General features: G+C 37.6%; 1 protein-coding gene across 5 annotated transcripts in view; it reads left to right on the forward strand.

Annotated features, from left to right (window-relative positions):
* The window catches only part of LOC105464971 (suppressor of cytokine signaling 5), a 111,246-nt gene that overhangs the window by 23,564 nt on the left and 63,371 nt on the right, over positions 1 to 24,311 (forward strand). Inside the window, exon 1 of one of the 5 annotated variants that reach the window (XR_011611697.1) lies at positions 1 to 10,042. This exon is cut by the window's left edge and continues 22,308 nt beyond it. The exons of 3 other annotated variants lie outside the window; for them this stretch is intronic. The gene's annotated coding sequence lies outside the window, so the exon portion shown is untranslated. The remainder of the gene's footprint in view (positions 10,043 to 24,311) is intronic. One more of the 5 variants, XM_011713142.3, reaches the window with a different exon arrangement.

The raw sequence follows: 24,311 nt of genomic DNA on the forward strand, positions 1-24,311 counted from the left end.
TTGCATGTATCAGTGGTTGATTCCATTTTGTTGCTCAATAGTATTCCTTTATATAGCTGCACTAACAGTTTGTTTATCCATTCACCTGTTGAAGGACATATGGGTTATTTCCAATTTGGAGCGATTATGAATAAACATTTATATATGGGTTTTTTTGTGAACACAGTTTTCATTTCTCTAGGATAAATACCAAGGGTTGGGATTGCTGGGTCATATGGCATATATACGTTTAACTTTATCAAAAGTTGCCAAACTTGTTTTCGAGAATAGCTGAAAACACCCCAACTCACAATGTTATGAGAGTTCTAGTTGCTTTGCATCCTTGCCAGCATTTTGTGTTGCCACCACTTTTTATCTTATTTGTTCTTATGTCATTCTGGCTTTAATTTGGATTTCTCTAATGTCTAATAACGTTGAATATTTTTATGTACTCAGTTGCATTCCATCTGTTCTTTTCAGTGAACTCTGTTCAAGTCTTTTGCCCATTTTTTAATGGCTATAGTTATATGCTTTCTTACTGTTGAATTTTGAGAGTTCCTTACATATTCAGGATACAAATCTTGTGTCAGATATGTCATTTGCTAATATTTTCTCCCAGTCTATACTTTGCTTTTCATTCTCTTCACACTGTCTTTCATGGAACAAAAGTTTTTAATTTGATGAAGTCCAGTTCATAATTTTTTTTCTTTTATGGATGGTTCTTTTGGTGTCCTGTCTAAAAATACTTTGCTTCACTCCGTGTCACAATTATTTTATCTCATGTTCTAAAAGTTCTATAGGTTTGCATTTTACAGAACATTAGATCTGTGATCCATTTTGAGTTATTGTATAAGGTGTGAAGTTTAAGGTTCATGTATTTTGGTTTATGGGTGTCTAATGGTTACAGCACCTATTGTTTAGGGAAAGACTGCCCTTTCTCCATTGAGTCATCTTGCACTGTTGTCAGAAATCAGTTGGTCACATTTGTGTGGGTCTCTTTCTCAGCTCTATTCTGTTGCGTGTATCTGTCCTTTCCCTATACTACAGAATGTTTTAATTACTGTTGGTTTTTATTATGTTTTTAAACCAGGAAGTATGATTCTTTCAGTTTTATTCCTCTTCAAAATTATTTGGCTATTCTAGTTCCTTTGCCTTTGGTTTCAGAATCAGTTTGTTTGTATTGAAAAATATCCTGGGGAGGGGTTGATTAGAATTGTGTTAAATCTGTAGATCAGATGGGAACAATTGACATCTTTACTGTGTTGAGTCTTGCAGCCCTTGAATGTGGTATCTCTCTCTGCTTATTTACATCTTTTCTTATTTCTTTCATAGTGTTATTAGTTTTAGCAAACAAGCTCTTGTACATGTTTTGTTAGATTTGATATTTCAGTATTTCAGAGCTATTATGAATGGGTTTTAAAATTTTTAGTGTCTGACTGTTCATTGGTAATATATAAAAATATGATAGACTTTTGTGTGTTGACCTGTATCCTGTGACCTTGTCATCTTACTCTTTAGTTCTAAGAGGTTTGCTTGGTAGATTCTTTGAGATTTCTATGTAAATAAATATGTCTGCAAATGGCGATAGTTTTATTTCTTTCTAATCTGTATGCTTTTTTTTCCCCCTACTTCCTTTCACTGGCTAGAACGTCAAATACAATGTTGAATAGAAGTGACAAGAGTAAATATCATTGATTCCAATTATAGAGGGGAAAGCTTTTTTCCCAATTATAGAGTGAAAGCATTCAGGCTTTCACCATTAAGCATGACGTTAGCTGTAGGCACATCCTTTTACCTGATTTGGGTTTGTTTTGCTCTTTTTTTCTTCTAGCTTCTGAAGGTGGACAGTTAGATTACTGATTTGATAAGTTTCTTTTTTGTTAATATAAGCATTTAATGCTATACATTTTCCTCTGAGCATTGCTTAACTACATCATGAAAATGATGTATTTTTATTTCCTTTTCAGTTCGAGATATTTTCTAACTGCATTTGAGACTTCCTTTTTGACTTGTGGATTATTTATAAGTACATCACTTAATTTCTAAATTTTTGGAGATTATTTCTGTTATTTATTTGTAGATTAAGTTCATTATGGTCAAAGAACATATTTTATGTTGCTTCAGTTCTTTCAAATTTGTTAAGATTTGTTTTATGGCCTAGGATATGATCTGTCTTGGTGAACATTTTGCATGTACTTGAAAAGTAAGTGTATTTTGTTTGCTCTTGCTGGGTAGAATGTTCTGTAGGTATCAATTAGATACAGTTGGTTGATGGTGTTCTGCCTTCTGGTTGATATTTTTGTCTATTAGATTTTTGTTGCATAGTTTTTGGGGAGGAGGGTGTTGAAATCTACAACTGTAATTGTAGATTTGTCTGTTTCTCCTTCCATTTCTGTCTGTTTTTGCTTCATATATTTTGAAGTTCTGTTGTTAGGTGCATACACGTTTAGGATTATATTTTCTTGGTGAATTGGCCTTTTCGTTATTATGTTGTGGCTGTTTTTATTCCTGGTAATTTTCTTTGCTTTGAAATGTACCTATTTGATAATGATATAGCCAGGTCAGGTTTCTTTTTATTAATAGTTCTGTGGTATATCTTTTTTCATCCTTTTTATTTCTAACCTACTTATCATATTTGAAATAAATTTCTTGTAGGTGGCATACAGTTGGGTCATCCTTTTCAAAAAAATCTAATAATTTTGTCTTTTATTGGTATTTTAGGTTATTTACATTTAATATGATTACTGATATGTTTAGATTTAGCTCTGCTGTTTTATTATTTGCTTTCTGTTTGTTCTCTTTATTGTTCCTCTTTTCCCCCTTCCTGCTGTCTTTTGAGTTATTTAAACAGTTTTTAGTATTCTAATTTTATTGTGGGTTTTTAAAAATTATTACATCTCATTATAGTGTGTTTGTAGTTGCTCTAAGATTATAACATATATATTTAAGTTTGTATAGTCTATTTAGAATAAGTATTTTTCCATCTAAGTGGGTTGTAGAAATCTTAACACCATATATATTTCTCTGCCTTCTTCCTTGTTTGTTGTATTGTCTTTTGTATTACATCTACATACATATAAAACCCCATCAGATAATTATATAGTCTCTGCTTTCAACCTGATGGTTACTGTGTGTGTGTTTTTTTTTTTTTTTTAAATCTCAGCATCCACTGGATGGTTACCATTTCTCTAATCTTCCTTAATTATAGATAATACATTTTTCCCTTGATATCTTTTCTCTTCTATCCTTTAGTAACTCTTTCAGAGTGGGTCTGCTGGCAATGAATTCTCATAATTTTACCTTTATCCAAACGTGTCCTCATTTTGCTTACTTCCCTGGAGTCTAAGTTGACAGTTATTTCCTTTCAACCCTTTAAAAATGTGCTGTTTCCTTTTGAACTGCGTTGTTTCTGGTTAGAAATTTATAGGCAGTCAAGTTATAAAATGTATAATGTATATAAGTGGTGCATCACTTTTTTATTGTATATATTTAATGTATATAATTTATAGGCAGTCACATAAATGTATAATGTATGTAAGTAATGCATCACTTTTTTTTTTCTTGCTACTGTCAAAATTTTTTGTTTTTATTTTTTACCAGTTTGACTGTCTGGGCATGGGTTTCTTTGGGTTAATCCTTTTTTTTTTTTTTGGAGGCGGAGTCTTGCTCTGTCACCCAGGCTGGAGTGCAGTGGCGCAATCTCAGCTCACTGCAACCTCTACCTCTCCGGTTCAAGCAATTTTTCTGCCTCAGCCTCCTGAGTAGTTGGGATTACAGGCGCACGCCACCATGCTCAGCTAATTTTTTGTATTTTTAGTAGAGACAGGATTTCACCATACTGGCCAGACTGATCTCAAACTCCTGACCTTGTGATCCGTCCGCCTCGGCCTCCCAAAGTGCTGGGATTACAAGGCATAAACCACTGCGCCCGGCCCTCTTTGGGTTTGTTCTACTTGGTTTCTCTGTGCTTCTAGAATCTGATATACATTGTATCTTTTACCAAGTTTGTTAAAGGTTTCAGCCATTATTTCCTCAAATATTTTTCTCCATTGCTCTCTTTCACTCTCTTTTCAGGATACCAATGACATGAATACCAGACCTTTTGATATCCCAAAAGTCCTTATGGCTCTGTTCACTGTTTTTCACTTGTTGTTCAGACTAGATCGTTTCTACCAGTCTATCTTCAAGTTCACTGACTTTCCTGTGTCATCTCCATTTTGCTTATTAAGCCCATCCAGTGATTAATTTCAGTTACGGTATTTTTCAGTTCTAAATTTTTTTTTTTGAGACGGAGTTTCACTCTTGTTGCCCAGGCTGGAGTACAGTGGCACGATCTCGGCTCACCATAACCTCTGCCTCCTGGGTTCAAGCTATTCTCCTGCCTTAGCCTACGGAGTAGCTGGGGTTACAGGCATACACCACCACGCCCAGCTAATTTTATGTTTTTATTAGAGACAGGGTTTCTCCATGTTGGTCAGGCTGGTCTCAAACTCCCGACCTCAGGTGATCTGCCTGCCTCAGCCTCCCGAAGTGCTGGGATTACAGGCATGAGCCACCGCGCCCAGCCTAAAATTTTCATTCTATTCTATTTCATGGCTTCTGTTTATTTGCTGAGACCTATTTGTTTCAAGAGTGTTTTCCCTTGTTGGAGCATTTTTATCATAGCTGCTTTAAAGTGTTTGTCAGATAATTCAAACACTGTATCATCTCAGTGTTGGTGTCTGTTTATTGTCCCATGCAAGTTGATATTTTCTGGGTCCTTCATATTCCAAGTAATTTTAGATTGCATCCTGGGCATTTTCAATATTACATTATAAGACTCTGGATCTTACTTAAATTCCATGGAGAATTTGCTATTTGTGTTTTAGCAGTCAGTTGACTCTGTTAGGTTCAACCTTCAAGTTGCAGCCAGCTTTCTGTGGGTGGTGATTTCAATGACAGTTTGTTTTCAGAGCCTGTACTGCTTTGCTGTTTGGGTCTGTCCTGTATGCAGTATCACTTTGATATTGTTCCAGTTTGAGATAGGTGGTAATCTCTCTCTTAGTTCAGTTCTCATAGTTTTTGGTTTGCTGTTTAGGTTGAGATCCATGCCATGTTCAACTCTGGGATGAAGCCTGGAGTTTATAATCAACTTTATGGATTCACTTTTCTGTGAGTTCCTCCCTCTCAGCAATTTCCTTTATGCTGTCTGCTCCCAACCTCTTTTCAGTCCTTGAGAGGAAAAGCTGGGTCTTTTTCTACTCTGCTCACTTCCTGTGATTGCACCCACATCCAGGGCTAAGTGGTAGGAGTACAGAGAGGAAAAAAAAAGTCGATGGAAAGAGGTTGCCCACTCTCTTGAAAACGACAGCTTCTGGGATTGTGGAGAAATGTTTCCCTCCCTCAGATTTTTAGGTACCTGTGGGCGCCCAACTATTAACTACCAGGATCCTTTTCCCAGCTTCTTAAGCCTGAACTGGAGGGCTTCTCCTGGATCTCTGCATTGATTTCCACTTCCAGGTTTTCCCCAAGTCCAGGTGGCAGGATACAAGAGGAGAAAGAAGTAAACTTAACACTGGTTCCATGTTACCATTGAATTTTGATATTTTGCCATCTACCTCCCACCATTTACTTTTCAGAGTCTTTAAATAGCTGCTCCAAGCATTCTGGGGTTTTGTAGCTATATTCAGTAGGAGAGACAGGATGGAGTGTTTTTACTCTATCTTGGTTTGCATTGAAGCAATGTGTACTGTTAACTATGACATTCATTTATTCAGCCAACACACATAGCTATCATTTGAGTGCTTACTATGTATTGGGCACTTATTACATATATTATTTGTTTAATTCTCCAATAATTTTCCTCATTTTAGACATGAGGAAATTTAAGGGTAAAACTGTTAACCTATGTCCATAGATGTTAAATACAAGCAGGGATTTGTATTTCTTCCTTTTCGAGATAGAGTCTTGCTCTGTCGCCTAGGCTGGAGTGCAGTGCTGCTGTCTCAGTCACTGTGACCTCCACCTCCTGGGTTCAAACCATTCTCCTGCCTCAGCCTCCCGAATAGCTGGTATTACAAGTATGTGCCACCATGCCCAGCTAATTTTGTATTTTTAGTAGAGATGGAGCTTCTCCATGTTGGCCAGACTGGTCTTGAACTCCTGACCTCAAAGTGATTTGCCCAACTCGGCCTCCCAGAGTGCTGGGATTATAGGCATGAGCCACCACACTGGCCAGGGATTTGTATTTCTGACCCCCAAAGCTTTGCCATTTGCCTCTATGCCAGTGGTTCTCAAAGTGTGGTACCAGGGCCAGCATCATCAGAATCAACCTGGGAACTTGTTAGACACACAAAATTTCTGGCTCTACCTCAGATCTACTGAATCAGAAATTCTGGGAGTGGGACCCAGTAATTAGTTTTGACAAGCCGTCTGTTATCCTGATACATACTAAATTTGAGAACCATTTCTCTATGCTGTATAACTTCACAAGCACTATGTGTGGTTTAGTTTCTTAGCAAAACCTTAATAAAAGAAACTGATTTTTCACTATTGTTTGAGACATATGCTAGTATGCTAAAATCTAATTTTTTACTAACATCACTGACATATAGCTTGAAATTCACACTTTTCTATGTTACTCAAGACAACAGTAGTTAAAATATAAATACTTTGACTTAAAAAATTTAAATGTATGCATATAATAGGGGCTCCAAAAGTAGTCATGTGTTGCTTAACAACAGGGATACGTTCTGGGAAATATATCGTCAAGCGATTTCATTGTTCGAACGTCATAGACGAGACTTACACAACCCTAGATGTTATAGCATACTATACACCTAGGCCATCTACCGTAGCCTGTTGCTCCTGGCCTGCAAACCTGTGTAGCACGTTACTGTACTGAATACTTTAGACAGTTATAACACAATGGCAAGTATTTATGTATCTAAACATCTGTACATAGAAAGGATACAGTAAAAATACAGTATAAAATATTTTAAAATGGCACACCTGTATAGGGCACTTATTTTGCATGGAGCTTGCAGGACTGGAAGTTGCTCTGGGTGAGTCAGTGAGTGAGTGGTGTGTGAATGTGAAGGCCCTGAACATTACTGTATTGTAGACCTTATAAATACTGTACACTTAGTCTACACTAAATTTACTTAAAAATCTCTTTCTTCAATAACAAAATGACCTTTAGCTTCCTGTAACTGTTTTACTTTGTAGACTTTTTAATTCTTTATGACTTTCTGCCTGTTTCGTAGTAGTACTTATTTTAAAACACAAACATACAGCTGTACAAAAATGTTTTTTCTTTATATCCTTATTCTATAAGCTTTTTAATGTTTTTTTAAATTTTTGGCTTTTTTGTTAAAGACTAAGATACAAACACACATTTGTCCTGAGCATACACCTGGTTAGGATCATCTAGACATCACTAGAATAGGAGTTTTTCAGCTCTGTTATGATCTTAAGGGATCACCATCATATATGCCGTCTCTCATTGACACAAACGTTGTTATGCAGCACATGACTGTATATGTAAAGAAATCAATATTAGATACGGTTTTCTGCCAACAAATCACCTCACGTCTGGTAACTACTATGCTATGTAATGCCCTGTATTTTAAATTTCAGGATATTAATATTGTTTGTCCTAGATTTCAGGGTAACTTTTGAGATTGGCTCAGATTAAGATTAGGTTGGCTGGGCATGGTGGCTCATGTCTGTAATCCCAGCACCTTGGGAGGCCGAGGTGGGTGGATTGCTTGAGGCCAGGAGTTTGAGACCAGCCTGGCCAACATGGTGAAACCCCATCTCTACTAAAAATACAAAATTAGCCAGGCATGTTGGTGGGTGCCTGTAATCCTAGCCACTCTGGAGGCTGAGGCAGGAGAATCACTTGAACTCAGGAGGCGGAGGTTGCAGTGAGCCAAGATTGTGCCACTACACTGCAGCCTGGGTGACAGAGTGAGACTCTGTCTCCAAAAGATTAAATGGCCCATATTTGGAGAATGGGTCCTATTTCATAGAATTTTTTCCCACAAAATATTAAATGTATAACTACATTTAATTTGCATATTCCTATAAGACATTTTATATACACTTACCAACTGATGGGAAAAAATCTGTCAACCACATTTCCAAAGTCTGCTTTTTTAATTAGTCCATAATTCTCATTTACCTTGAAGTATATGTAGGCTAGTATATTGGATTAGCAGGTATATTCAGATGTGAAGGTTAATTATGGACCATTGTCTCTTTTGTGATAAATTTTGGGGTCAGAAACACTTGTGTTTAAATCTGAGCTTTCCTTTTACTAATAAGGTTGGTGGGGGTTTGGAGCAGAGCAGATGTTATTAATTCTCCATTGTAGAAATAGGCTTTATAGCCATTCTTTTTGTATTCAATTTTAAGTTCATTACTCCAAGGTGTCTGCATTAGCAAGATGCATACTATCTGCTGGATACTCTTCAAGGAGTATCAGTACTAAGGTAGAAAGGGCTGCTCTAGACTGAATGTTTGTATTCCCCCCAAAATTCATATGTTGAAACCTAATCCCCAGTGCAATTGTATAAGGAGGTGGAGCCTTTGATAGGTGATTAAGTTATGAGGGTGGTACCCCCATGAATGGGATTCGTGCCTTTATACGGAGCCGAAAAGATGAGAGTTCTCCTTCCACTGTGTGAGGTTACAGTGAGAAGATAACCATCTCTGAACCAGGAAGCAGGTCCTCACCAGACACCAAATCTGCCAGTGCTATGATGATCTTATACTTTCAGCTTCCAGAACTATGAGAAATACCTTTCTTTTGTGTATAAGCCACCTTGTTTATGGTGTTTTCGCTATGACAGCCAGAAAATATTAATACTAAGACAAGGACCCTGCCCTCAAGGAGTTTACTGTCTATGGAAATAAACAGGAAAGGACTTATGCCAAAAATGTGATTGCTATGATACAGATATGTACTGTGGATGTGCTGTTGGTGGTACATATACCACAGAAACCAGCAAAATACTGCATCCAGTCAGTTCTGCTATAATGAGATGTATACATTCTTAAAAATCACCAAGTGTAGGGAAAAATAAGATTGGGGCACAACATATAAAAGTTTCATCAGTAACACATTTTTAAAAGAAGTAGGAACCTAACAAAAATGATAGCACTGTTTTAATGGTTTTACATGTTAAAATGGTTAAGAGAAACATAAAAACTACAATAAATATGGCACTTTACCTTTAAAAAGACCTGAAGTTTGCTTTTGAATATAGTCATGGGAAAAGATGCCTCTTGTGAGTTACTATGAAATGGTGGAAGGACAGTTGCCTGAAATCTGAGGGAAAGTTAACACCAGATGTGGATGGCTGTGGCTGGTAACATAAGAGATGTACTGAGGTAGCTGGGAGATGTTTGAGGTATATGTTTTATGTGTTCCTATGTTCAGGCTGTGGCTGGATGCAGTTTTATTTCATCTGTCTAGTGTTAAATGGCACATAAGCAAATGGGATTCATGTGCTCATGTTGTGCCCTAGTGTAACCAGCACATTGAAACAAATTGTAGATTTCAAAACAAACATTACAGTAGAACTAACTGCATCAGGGCTTTTATTCCATTCCGAGAGCTGGCTTACCAGCACACCACTGGGAAGAGCTGTCCGTCAGCCTGGAGGAGTCTTGGATGCCTTTACAGGGAAGATGATGAGTGAACTGAGATTTGCTGAATGAGTGTAGTAATATTTTTGCCAGGTATAGTATAAGTAGAGGGAGGGCATTCCAGGCAGAGGGAACAGCAGCTTGTGGAATAGCATGCAGAAGGAAGCCTCGTGTCTCCAGAAAACTCCTATGTAGTTTGAACTTGGAAAGAAAAAGAAACACTGTTAATGAAATTTAGCGGTTAGGCAGGAGCCAAATTCATCATGGCCCAATGTACCACTTGAAAGACTTTACATCTTATCCTTCAAGGGGGAGAGACCACTGAAGAATTTTGAACAGAAACCATGTCCCAGTGCTGATTTATGTGGCTCTCCTGGAGACAGCATGGAAGATAGTTTGAAGCAGGGCCAGCTGGACTCAGAATCTGGAGGTAAGGAAGAACAAATGTGTGTCTTTAATAGGCTTGGCCCCTTTGAGAATATTGTAAAAGCTATAGATGCTCACTGGCAACTGTGTCCTTTCTTTGTTCCTAGAAATCATTATCACTGTAATTTCATCTCTTGGTATTAAGGGCCAGGGCCATGAGAGTTAGCCTTTTATATGGTGATGAGTCAGGTGAATTTATAACCAGCTTTCACAATAGCTAGTTTCACTGTTAGCTTTATTCTTACAATGTTTAAAAATCGTGTAGTGAATCATAATTGGAGGATTTTAACATCTTAATGTGTATCCATTGGCAAATAATTACATGGGTCAAAGGCCTCTTTATGTACTAGATTCCTATTTTTGCCCAAATTATTTTTATTTTATTTATTTATTTTTTGAGGCAGAGTCTCGCTCTGTTGCCCAGGCTGGAGTGCAGTGGCATGATGTCGGCTCACTGCCACCTCTGCCTCCCGGGTTCAAGTGATTCTCCTGCCTCAGCCTCCTGAGTAGCTGAGATTACAGGCGCGCGCCACCATGCCCAGCTAAGTTTTGTATTTTTAGTAGAGACGGGGGGGTTTCACCATGTTGGCCATGTTGGGTTTGAACTCCTGGCCTCAGGTGATCCACCTGGCTCAGCCTCCCAAAATGCTGGTATTACAGGCGTCAACTACCATGCCCAGTCCCAGATTATTTTATAATAAAGAATGACTAGCTGGGTGTGTTGGCTCATGCCTGTAATTCCAACACTTTGGGAAACTCAGGTGGGGGGGATCGCATGAGTTCAGGAGGTCGAGGCTGCAGTGATCCTGGATTGCACCAGCCTAGGTGACAGAGTGAAACTGAGACCCTGTCTCAAAAAGAAAAAAAAAAGAAATAACCATTGTAAAGGATGAATAAATAATAAGCAAGTAAAATTCAAGGTTAAAAAAAGCTGTAACATTCTTTCAAGCAAAAGTTACAATTAGATACAAATGACTTGAATAACACATCTAAATGAAATAAGCCATATATCCCACTCTTTAAAAAATCAGTATTTTCCCACAGTGCTCCTTGGCAAGTGTTTTGGTGCCTGTTACAGAGTAAGGTGCTGAGAAAACTCATAATCTGGTTGAAGATACTAATGACACACTAAAAGTAATTGAAGGCAGGAATATCAGGTTAAAACATAAAAACCATGTCCTACAGTTTTCTAGTTGATAAACTATCACATACTCTATTTAGGATGTAATCAGTATGCAGTAACTATTTATTAAAAGACTAAAATGTAGTACTTAAGGGAGAGTTAGGAAGAAATAATGGAAACATTGTGGGACTTTTTAATTTTCTGATCTTTGAAACTTTGGAGAGTATAATTAATGGATTATGGATTCACAGAGGCCATATACCCTTTCCGTAATTTGTCTCTGGTACTTCTGTAGAGCAATAGTTGGTGCTGTTTTTTTTTTTATTAGAAAACTGATATAGAAAATTATATTATTTTAAAATTATATGTATTATTAAACTAATAATATATTAAACTATATAATTAAACGAATATAGAAAAGTATATTATTAGAAAAATAATATACAATCATTGTAGAAAATAAAAGAATGCTACTTGTATAAATAAAAATTAAAGCTCTTAATAACCTTTAAAAGCACTGATTTTTCTTTGTAACTCTTTGATAGGGGCCAGATCATCAAATACCAAGTTTCTGCTACTAGTAAGATGCTGTTCCGCTATCACTTACTAACCTATGACAGCCATTTGTGAAAGGAAACCTACATACAGATGTAGGCATATAATAAAAAGGAATTTTATTATTGATAGACGGTTACAGTTATACCATAATTCGTTGGCCTTAGTTCACTCTAATAGGCAGATATTTGAATCTTTACTTAATCTAGACATTACCAAAGTGTGCATTTATCCATATTCTTCTCCCTTAACTCTTAGAGTCATACATAATCTTTTCTTCATGTCATATAATATTTCTTCTAGTCCTCAGTATTTACTAAAATAATAGTGTACCCTTCTCTTATAGAAATAAGATTTTTTTTTATGAACCCCTGTCCTCATCATACGTAATCCATACTGCTTTGTCTTCCAGCTGAGCCGTTTGGTTCTTCTAGCATATGCAGAGAAATTAAGTCTTAGTCATTTAATAAGACCACATCCAGGAATAAAATCGCCTTTTAAACATGGCATGGAAGACCCTTGAGAGTCTCTCTCTTCCCCACTTTTCAGGTTGCTTTGTCTTTTACTTGACACCATCCGCCCCGTGATCAGCCATCTGAATCACTTTCCGTCTTTTGGAGAGCCAGGCCCTTTCCTGAGTCCATGCCTTTGCGACTGCCTGAAATGCCATTGGCACGTAGCTATTCAGTCATTAAAACCTAGCTCATGATCACCTTTTCTGTGAAGCCTTTCCTGACCCCCTGCACTGGTTAGGATTAGTTGTACGGTAGCAAGTAACAGAAACTCCAAAATAAGGATGGCCTAAAAATGAGAATTTTTTTCCTATAAAAGTTCAGAGTTTGCAGTGTAGGGCTAAAATGACAGCTCTGCTCCACGAAGTAATTTTCAGCTCATGGCTTTGGAAGCTCTCAGATTTGACCCTTGTCCTCATGGTTCAAAATTGAGGTATCTTTGTTTTAAGCAGCAGTATGGAAGAAAACAGAGACAAAGGGCATACGCCAGCTGTTTCTTTAAAAAGCTTCCCTAAAGCCTCCCACACCATGTATCTGGTTGCATCTCATTGGCCAGAACTTAGTCCATGGCCACAGGGAAGGTTATATTATTATGGAAGAAAAGAGAACAGGTATGGGGACAATTGGCAGTCTGCCACATTACTCCAACTAGACGTAGTTGCTTTGTGCTTTGTGTTCCCAGAGCATTCTAATCATTTCACATTTAGGCTATGTTGTCATCTGCCTTCTCTGCTGGATTCTGGACTTATCAGAGACTGTGTTTTTCATCTTTTCATCTCTAGCACTTTACATAAAGTTTAGCACATAGTCCATGCTCATACTTGTTGAATGAATGGATAAAGACATTTGGGAAGAGTACAGCAAAAATATCAGACATAAGCAGATGGCAGTATTTAAATACCCATGTGTACAAAGGTAATTGCTTATGTAGACATTGATGTCTTTTCTTATACTTAATTTTTTTCCTATTTTCTCTATTACGTGAAAAGAATAGACACAGTCAATGGTAGAGGGCATGCCTCAAAATTGACCACATAGAACATAGAGTTATTTAAAAGATAATATGATTCTCTGTGTTATACTTTTTTTAATATTGTAGTAAAATATACATAACAAAATTTGCCATTTTAACAATTTCTCTCTCCCCCCCAACCCTTCCCTTCTCTCCCCTTCTCTAGCTCTCTTTCCCTCTCTCTCCCTCCCTCTTTTGAGACACAGTCTCTCTCTCTGGCTCAGGCTGAAGTGCAGTGGTGCCATCATTGCTCACTGCAGCCTCAACTTCCTGGGCGCAATTTGTCCTCCTGCCTTGACTTCCCAAGTAGCTGGGATTGTAGGTGTGTGCCACCATGCCCAGCTAATTTTTAACTTTTTTTGTAAAAATAAGGCTTCACTATATTACCCGAACTGGCCTTGAACTCCTGGGCCCAAGTGATCCTCCTGCCTTGGCCTCCCAAAATGCTGGGATGACAGGTGTGAGTCACCACACCTGGCTCATTTTAACCATTTTTAAGGGTATAGTTCAGTGGCATTAAGCACATTCACGTTCTTGTGCAACCATCATCACCATCTATCGGCAGAACTTTTTCATCTTCCCCAACTGAGACTCTCTACTCATTAAAAACTAACCTCATTTCCTCCTCTCCCCAGCCCCTGGAAACTACCATTCTACTTTCTGTCTCTATGAATTTACTACTCTAGGAACCTCATGAGAAGAATCATCAGTATTTGCCCTTTTGTGACTGGTTTATTCCACTTAGCACAATGTCTTCAAGGTTCATCCATGTTGTAGCATGTGTTAGAATATCCTCCCTATTTAAGGCTGAATAATATTCCATTACGTATGTACCACATTTGGTTTGTCCATGCATATGTTGATGGATGCTTGGGTTGTTGTGCTACCCCCAAACACCTATTACCCACAAACACAAGCCACATACAGGTTGATATCCCTTATCTGAAATGCTTGGGACCAGAAGTGTTTTGGATTTCAGATTTTTTAAAAAATATTTGCATTATGCTTACCAGTTGAGCATCCCTAACGTGGATATTTGAAATGTTCCAATGAACATTTCCTTTGAGCATTATGTAGGCATCCAAAAAGTTTCAGAGTTTGGGGCATTTTGAATTTCGGATTTTTGGATTTAGGGATGCTCAACTTGTACTCACATAGCTTCTTAAAAGGAAATTTAAGAAAAGTACGCTCACCTATATTGAGAACTTATTTTTCTAGCAAGTAATTTATCGCCTCTCCTAATCTTAGCTTCTGAAATGTAAACTAAGAAAGTTATGAAGAATGTTATCTAGGTGTCAAATCTTAAAATTAGATCCAAGAGTGGAATTAGAGAAATACAGTGGCCTTTCACAATAAAAGACTAAATTTTAAGAGTCTCTTAATTATTTGGTGAGAGACACAGGACAATACAATCTGTGAATTTCTATTCTTTTGAACTATGAAGATTTTATCATGACTGGAGTGAGAAGAAATATAGCTGTAGCTTGATGGTTTTGCTTTTATAAAATTCATCTGGTAGTGAAGAGAAAAAGATTATTAATGGGTAGAGTAAGAAAAATTAACTCGATTCTTACTGCGTGACTTTTATTATCAGATAGCAATCTGATAACTGATTATTATCAGTTTGGTGACAATAATTATTTTTGGATGCTTGATTGCTAGTATTTTGCCTGATGCCTAGAAAATTCTGATTTGGGATCTGTATCCTAATGGGCACATAGCCCAAATTAGCAGTCAAATTCTTCTATTAAAATTATCTGATAAAGATTTCAAATAATTCATGCATTTACATGGAATACATACCCAGTGGTTTAAACAGAATTTCATAGACGCTTTCCCATTGAAGCTGATTGTTTGGCAAAATGGTGAGTCATGCTTTACTGGCCAACTCACACACCAGCTGTTGGTATAATCAGTTACCTGAGCCAAGATCAAAGCAACAGAATAGAATATAGTACCTTGGCTCTGATACTTTCTGTCTTTTCTAAAAGAAAAAAAAAAAATTGGGATGTAAATTTCCATCCCTCTCCTATGTGCTTTGGGTTTTAAGAAGCAATATAAGACCATTTTTTATCTTTAGAATCTTACAGTTGTAGAGATAAAATTGATATGCTTGAAATGATCTGAAAAGATGAGAACAAATTGTGGTGTTAACTGTAAACCCTTTTAGAGAAATCAACAGGGAGACATTTGAACTTGATGTAGATGTTAAAAATAGAATTGAATGGTAGAGGGCCAACTAAGGGAGGTATTTCAGAGTAAGGAGAAATTAGTTTGGATAAAGCAGGGCCTGATTATGGGTGGCAATGAGTGAATGCGAGGCGCAAGATGCTCCAACTGTTGAATGTTCCTAAAAGAAATGGAATCTGGCAGTATTATGAGTCCAGGAAGACCGAGAGAGACTAAGGTGTTGTAGAAATCTAGGAATGGGACAAAAGAAATCTGGACAAAGTTTCTGGCGGTGAAAGTAGACAGAAAAGGTACATTGGAGGGACATCTTGAAAAAAGAAACTGTTGAACTAGGTAACATTAAATATGGTGGTATTAAGTGGAGGAAGAGTAAGATACTCTAAGATTTTCCCAAGAAATCAAGTACAAACCTGGTAAATGACATTTCAAGTACAAACCTGGGGAGACATATTGTTAATTTTGGATATAGTTAATTTGAGGTGCAGTGGAGAATAGCCAGATTGGAACAGACTTTTAGGCTGTTAGTGGACTGAAGAGTGTGTTGAATGTATGGACTAGAAGTGTGTTTCCCATACACATCCAGTTGTATTTGAGGAGGTGAAAATTGGTCCTAGAGAATACTTGTTTATAACTGTAAAGGCAGGAACATATGTTCTCATAGCTTCTATGTATATGTTAAAAAATCTTTAAGTCAAATAAAATTTTTATTTATTTATTTATTTATTTATTTATTTTTTTTTTTTTTTGAGACGGAGTCTTGCTCTGTCGCCCAGGCTGGAGTGCAGTGGCCGGATCTCAGCTCACTGCAAGCTCCGCCTCCCGGGTTTACGCCATTCTCCTGCCTCAGCCTCCCGAGTAGCTGGGACTACAGGCGCCCACCACCACGCCCGGCTAATTTTTTGTATTTTTTAGTAGAGACGGGGTTTCACCGTGTTAGCCAGGATGGTCTCGATCTCCTGACCTCGTGATCCGCCCATCTCGGCCTCCCAAAGTGCTGGGATTACAGGCTTGAGCCACCGCGCCCGGCCAAGTCAAATAAAATTTTTTCCCCATTAGCATCATTTCACTTGAAGGAACTAGGATGGTTAAATAGATGAAGTTCATCAATCACATCCAGGAAACTGAAGTTTTTTCCCCATACAGTGAAATAAGAAAGGTAGTAAGCTGCATCTTGCTAGCAGTAAGAAAGATGCAGAACCAGGATAAGAACTCAGATTCTTTAAGGAGCAACATCTTAGAATAAACGTATCCTTGGTATGACATTATATTCTTCATTATTGTAAATTATTGAATTATTTAACACGTTTAATTTTACAACATTTGAGGTAATGTACCAGTAGAAAGTGGATGCTTCATGTTTTTCTTTGGTGGAATATTTAGTTGGGTTGACTGTGCTAAATTTTATTTGTGGCTTTCTCTCTCAGAATGACTCTTTTTGTAAATAGCAAAACATATATAACCATATAGAGTCAAAGAGAAAAAAAAACTTGGCAGAAGACTATATCCATTGTTATTGGATTGTAAATTGTCCTAAGAAGTAATATCTTACAGGAATGATAATTAGAAAGGTAATATAATTAGAAATAATAGTCTTATGTAGGGGTGGACTATTATTGGGGTTTCACTGAAGGATACCTGAGGTGGTTGTTAGTAACACTTTGTGAGTGCCTCCAGGTACAAGTACAGTACTGCTTTCTGCTTTCTTTGTTGTCTCTCTTGTGTATGCTGCTTTTTGGTTATTCTCCTTTTCTGTAGTAAAATGTAACCCATATATAAAAGAATGAATATATTATAAAGGGGCAGTTTAATGAGTAATTATAAAGCATATTTGCTACCCAGATTAAGAAATAGAATATTGCCAGTGAACCAGAAGCCTGCTGTGTGCCCTTTCCCAGTCAAACTCCATCTGTCCCCACCGCATCCCATCCCCCAAAAGTAACTATATTCTTTTGTGAACATCATTTTTTCTTTCTCTTTAAACTTTTACCATCTATGTGTGCATCCCTAAATGGTATAGTTTAGTTTTGCCTCTTTTGTACACATGTCTACACACATAGGTATACATGTCAGTATTCATGTGTATATTTTTATTTCTCTAATCCATTGTGCATATACTATTCCATTGTATCAATATACTATAATATATGTATTCTGCTCTACTTTATAACACTGAAAAACACAGCTGTGACCAGTTGAAATAATGCCCAGGAGGATCACCTCTCTCAGAGAACGAAGGTATTAACGTATTCAAATGGATACCTTTATTTGTAGAGTACTTCTTAATATCATGTGATATACTAGAATTCTAGGGAACATGAGTTATGAAATACTGGATAAGACCTTTTGTTATTACATTCTGTCACTGAGGAATTTCAGTGCCTGCTATTCCTACAGTCATGTCTAAGGAGAACATTCACTGAGGGCGTAAACCAAGGTAGCTGTGCTTTAGATCGTGAAAGACCTTACCTTACCTGGCAATAGGTGATTGGACTGGCATGGGTATCCAAATTAAAATCACCAGTGATTGGTCGGACACTGCCCAACCAGGTGGACTAGCACAGAAAGTTGTCTCCAAATGGGAATGAGCTTAACCAATCAGGTTCTGACAGGCCTTACAATTGGCTGTATTTGGTTAAAGAACTATTGCTTTTGCTTTTAATTTTCTGTCTGGATGTACTCCAGATAAACAAGGTAGAGTGCTGGTTACTGTAAGGATACACATGATGCGTATCATAAAACTCACAAAAAGAAATAGAGATAGGCAGTTAAGTATTGGAAGCAGAATTTGAAAAATCAAGAGAAAGAGATAGGAGGGGCCTGTGATAGACCAAGAATTAGCAAAAGGTATGAGAAAGTGGCACCTATGAGGTAGAAGAATGCGGAGTCTAGAAGCAGAGATACAGCTGGTGGCTGGAGGCAAATCACATATCTAAAGCTGATACCCAGGGAGTTGCTGGGTGCCAGTAAGAACCAAAGTTCTAGGATGAAGATCTGCCATTGCCTACTGCTCCTCTTGCTGCCTCCTAGGGCAGACCTGGAACCACACCCATTCTCAGTCCCAGTATCCTTGAGGCCCAGACCCACTTGTGTTACTGATTTTGTTCTTGGACTTCTGACTATCAAATCCATACTTATTAATCAGAATCCTTCCTCAGCCATACACATCTACATTTGTCTACCCTTAGTGTGTCAGAACCTTGCAACCAGAAGAGACTCATAAATGAGTTGAAATTCATTAGTTGTATTACTTACCACTAATTCCCAATACTGTTTGAGAAAGTCACACTGGCTTGAGTGGAGACCTGTATTTGTGATTCTTTTCTCCATTGATTGTGTTCTCTGCCCCTCTAACCCACCATTTATTTGTGTCTTTATTTCCTCACTGTTGCTTCATCTTTAAAAAGTTTTAAAAATATTTCATCATCCATTTCTTCTGCATTTTGCATGTATCTTTGAGTTTATAATATGAAATTAGATTGATCTTTTTCAAGATCGACTTCCTTTTTATTTATTTGAAATGGAGTCTTGCTCTGCCACCCAGGCTGGAGTGCAGTGGCATGATCTCAGCTCACTGCAACCTCTGCCTCCCAGGTTCAAGCAATTCTTTTACTCCAGTGTCCGAGTAGCTGGGATTACAGGTGTGCGCCACCATGCTGAGCTAATTTTTGTATTTTTACAAATCCCAAAGTGCCGGGATTATAGGCGTGAGCCACCGCACCTGGCCCCAAGATCTATTTCCTTTTTAAATAGCATTTTAAAAATATTGGATTTAATATTTTCAAAGTACAAAAAAGAAAAAAAAATGAAATTACAGTAAATAGAACTATCCAGAGATAACCACAGTGTTATTTCCTAACTATATATTTTTAAAAAATATTTGTGGTATATATGTGTGTTAAGGTCTATTTAGTTGTACTGTTTTATAACCATTTTTATTTAATATCATGAACATTTCCAGAATATTAAATGCTCCAGAAACATGGTTTTTTATGTCTATTATTCCAGCATGTAAAGGCACCAGAATTTATTTAACCAGTCCTCTGTTCACTGAGCAATATGATTATTGCCAATTTTTTCCTAATATAACTAATGCTATGATGAATATTTCCTGCATATAAATCTGTATCCTTATCTGATTATGTTCTTGGAATAAATTTCTAATTGTGAAGCCTTGGATAGAAAGATGTGCATAGTTTTAAAGCTTTGGTACATAATATACAGTTTCCTTTTTGAAATGTCATGTGGATCTATGCTCTCACATTAGTGTGTGACAGTGCTACTTTCTCAATACCCATGCTAGATAGTACCATTAAAATGTAAAAGAAATAAAAGCAGACTTTGCCAGTTTGGTTAGTGATAAATCTTGTATCACATTTTAATTTGGATGTCTTTGACAAATTCCAAGAATGACCTTTTTTCCATATATTTACTGGCCAAGTGTACATCTGATTTGTGATTATTCTGGAGATATCCTTTGCTGTTTTTTAATTGAGTTGTTGTGTTTTACCATTTTCTTTGTCTTGTTTTCTTTTTTAAATAGAGACAGGTCTTGCTTTGTTGCCCAGGCCGGACTTTGAAGTCCTGGGCTCAAGCAAGCATCCTCTCCATACCCCCACCGCCACTCCCACCTTCTTAGTAGCTGGTCTATAGGCGCACGCCACTGCGTCTGGCATATCTTTTTCTTATAAATTACATATATTAATTTTCAGCATATGACAACATACTGTCATATGTCATCTCCATATGTCATGTTGAAAATGTTTTATTCAGCTTATCACTTACCTTTGTTTATGACATTTTTGGTATACAGAAGTCTTAAATTTTATGTCATTTAGTCTTTTGATCATTGCCTTTTGGTTTATTGCTTCAGCATTTTGCTTAAATAGGCCGTCTTATCTCTTATTTGAGAAATCATAAGTTTTTCTATGTTTACTACTTTTTTTTTTTTTTTTGAGACAGAGTCTCACTCTGTCACCCAGGCTGGAGTGCAGTGGTGTGATCTCTGCTCACTGCATCCTCTGCCTCCCAGGTTTAAGTGATTCTCCTGCCTCAGCCTCCCAAGTAGCTCGCATTACAGGTGCACGTCACTACACCTGGCTAATTTTTGTATTTTTAGTAGAGACACGGGGTTTCACCATGATGGCCAGGCTAGTCTCGAACTCTTGACCTTGTGATCTGCCCACCTCGGCCTCCCAAAGTGCTGGGATTACAGGCATGAGCTGCCGCGCCCAGCCTGTTTACTACGTTTTAATGGTAGGTTTATGTTTTTATAATCCGTTGAAATTCTTACCCATTCATCTTATGGGAACATTTGAGATTACTCAATTTTAGGCCCCAAAGTATAGTTTTTTAGTTTCAGAAAACTTGACTGTTCACTTTTTATAAGTTTTTCGTCTACTTCCTCCCTCCCTCCACTATATATATATCTGCCCATCACTGTATAAAATTTGTATTTATTTTATATATATAGACACACACATATATATATATTTTATATGTGTGTGTATGTATAATCAACATGTTACAGGAAAGGGGTCCTGATACAGACCCCAAGAGAAGGTTCTTGGATCTCGCGCAAAGAAGAATTCAGGGTGGGTCCATAGAGTAAAGTGAAAGCAAGTTTATTAGGAAAGTAAAGGAATAAAAGAATGGCTATTCCATAGAGTGGCCCTGTGAGCTGCTGATTGCCCATTTTTATGGTTATTTCTTAATGATATGCTAAACAAGGGGTGGATTATTCATGCCTCCACTTTTTAGACCATATAGGGTAGCTTCCTGACTTTACCATGGCATTTGTAAACTGTCATGGCGCTGATGGGAGTGTAACAGTGAGGATAACCAGAGGTCACTCTTGTGGCCTTCTTGGTTTTCGGGGGTTTTGGCTGGCTTCTGTAATGCAGTCTGTTATCAGCAAGGTCTTTATGACCTATATTTTGTGCTGACCTCCTATCTCATCCTGTGACTTAGAATGCCTTCACTGTCTAGGAATACAGCCCAGTAGGTCTCAGCCTCATTTTACCCAACCCCTACTCAAGATGGTTCATATGCTTCTGGCAAACATACGTATACTCGAATATTTAGTATAATGATGATTGATTAAAAGTCATACAAGGAACTGGGGGGCATCTCCAAATATATCAGAAATTTAAGCAAAGACCTTCCATTTGTATTTTCTGTTGGTAATAGGAGAAAAAGGAGAAACACAATGAGTTGTATTTTTCTCAATTTTCTGCATAAAGGAAGCATATCAGTTTTTTAAAGAGAAACCTTGGCAGTAAAGTCAAAGAGGAAATTTTTGTGTAGGTGTTTATATCAGGGGTGATGTCTTTGATACTTTTTGTATTTTTTTTTTTTTTGAGAAGGAGTCTCACTCTGTTGCCCAGGCTAGAGTGCAGTGGTGCAATCTCGGCTCACTGCAACCTCCTCCTTCCGGGATCAAGCGATTCTCCTCCCTCAGCCTCCGAGTAGCTGGGATTACAGGCGTGCGCCACCACACCCGGCTAACTTTTGTATTTTTAGTAGAGATGGGGTTTCACCATGTTGGTCAGGCTGGTCATGAACTCCTGACCTCAAGTGGTCCAGCCACCTCTGCCTCCCAGAGTTCTGGGATTACAGGCATGAGCCACTGCACCCAGCCCTTTGATACCATTTTTATAGAACCTGGAATAATACAAGACCACTTATTTGATAAACTCTTAAGAAGTTGAGCGCATAACATTAAGTTGTAATTCTGGTATAGTATTTGTGTAGGGAGCCAAAATAATACAAACCACATATATATATATTTCTGGTGAAGTAATTTGATAATGGATAGAACATAGAAAATCAGTGTGGGTGGTGAGATAGTCCCAAACTAGTTATTTCAAAATAATAATCAAGATTTTTTTTTTTTTTTGAGAGGGAGTTTTGCTCTTGTTGCCCAAGCTGGAGTGCAATGGTGCAAGCTTGGCTTACTGCAACCTCCGCCTCCCAGGTTCAAGCGATTCTCCTGCCTCAGCCTCCCGAGTAGCTGGGATTACAGGCGTGCACCCCCATGCCCACTAATTTTTTGTATTTTTAGTAGAAATGGGGTTTTACCATGTTAGTCAGGCTGGTCTTGAACTCATGACCTCAGGTGATCCACCCACCTCGGCCTCCCAAAGTGCAGGGATTACGTGCATGAGCCGCCATCCCCTGCCGTAATCAAGATTTTTGACCTGATTTTATTTTACGTGTATTTGTGATTTCTATTTAGTACTTGGGAAATAGTTGTGGAATGGTTCATCCATACTAGATCTAAGTATTTCCCCTGGAAAGTTTTACATTTTATTGTGAAAATTAGAAAATCTATATAACAAGATGTAGAATCATCCCATTTAAGTGGATTTCCAGGATTGACCTGCAAGCAATAAGAAAGGGTTTTTACCCACTACACTTCAAACAATTATGATGCGAACTGTTTAAGTTAATAGTAAGTGTTAATTCATTTCACATCTCAGAGAATGTCTAAGAATTTTGGGGATATTAATGAAGCACTACATCCTTATCAAAGAATATTGAGAATTCTGCTTTAAACTACTCAGTTTATCTTTGAGACTGTTTAAACCTCCTTTTCTTTATCTGCAAAAGAAGTCTCAATCTTAAGCCATGTTTATGGGAAATGACTATACCTTAAACTGTGTAGGAAGTTATTTTAGGGGGAGACAGGAAAGGGAAAGTTTGTATTGGAAGAACAGCATTTCTTTGATTACATATTTTTGTATCTGACACTGCATTTACATTGTTTACATTGAACATAAATTTGTACCTGATCAAAAACATGTCCAGCTGTGGAGTATGAGACTATTTAAATAACTCAGTATTATACATTAGGATTTTAATTTAATTGGAGAGTAGTATGATCAAAATTAGTTGTAACTGTTATGCTATGTTAGACCTTAAATAACTTGATTCCATTTGTGGAGTACTCTGCTTATTTTAAAAATTCTGATATTAAAAGAAAAATCACAGATCTTTGAGGTTAATTGAGTTGCGTGTAGAGGAAGGACTACCTGGGCTGGCTAGAGACAGAGCGTTGTTTATCCTCTTTAACATTTCCCGTGAAAGACTCTTCACAAATCTCTTTTGGTTGTTTGTTTACATTTTTAATCATTTGAAAGTTAATTTTTTCCTGAGAGTTTCTTTGTCTTTGGTCTTTAGAAGGATCAAAGAGTGGTCAGTCAGAATTCCTCTTGTTAAAGAAAGAGTCTCTGTATATGTAAAAACAACCATTTGATCACCTTCATTCTCCAGATGGCATAATTCCAGCTATATTATCTTAATATTCCTAAATTATAGTACCCTTAACTGTTGTTTTGCTGTACTTTTTCTTCCCAGTTTTTAAAGGGTGGAGGAAGTAGCCAGACACAGAGCACTTTGATTTTTTTTTTTTTTTTTTTGATGCTTGAAATCCTGGGATCAATATTATGAAGGATGCTCCAGAAGGGAGTGAGAGTGGAGAAAGGTAGACTCTTTAGGCATCTGATTCATCCATGCAAATGATGAAGACTGAACCTGTTAGGGGGCAGTGGAGATAGAGAGGAGGGATAGGCCTGATATGGCTGTGAAGTAGACTATAGACCCACATTCTTATTATTCACCACTCCCCAGAGTAAGTACAAAGACAGTGGTAACTCTAGGATATCTAGCATGTTTTCTCTCTTGCCATTTGAATCTTCTCCTTTGGAGTATAGCAATATTCCATCAGGGCCAGGCGCAGTGGTTCACGCCTGTAATCCCAGCACTTTGGGAGGCCAAGGCGAGCGGATCACGAGTTCAGGAGATGGAGACCATCCTGGCTAACACGGTGAAACCCCGTCTCTACTAAAAATACAAAACTAGCTGGGCGTGGTGGCGGGCGCCT

This window comes from Macaca nemestrina, chromosome 13 (genome assembly GCF_043159975.1).
Source record: "Macaca nemestrina isolate mMacNem1 chromosome 13, mMacNem.hap1, whole genome shotgun sequence".
Lineage (NCBI taxonomy): Eukaryota > Metazoa > Chordata > Mammalia > Primates > Cercopithecidae > Macaca > Macaca nemestrina.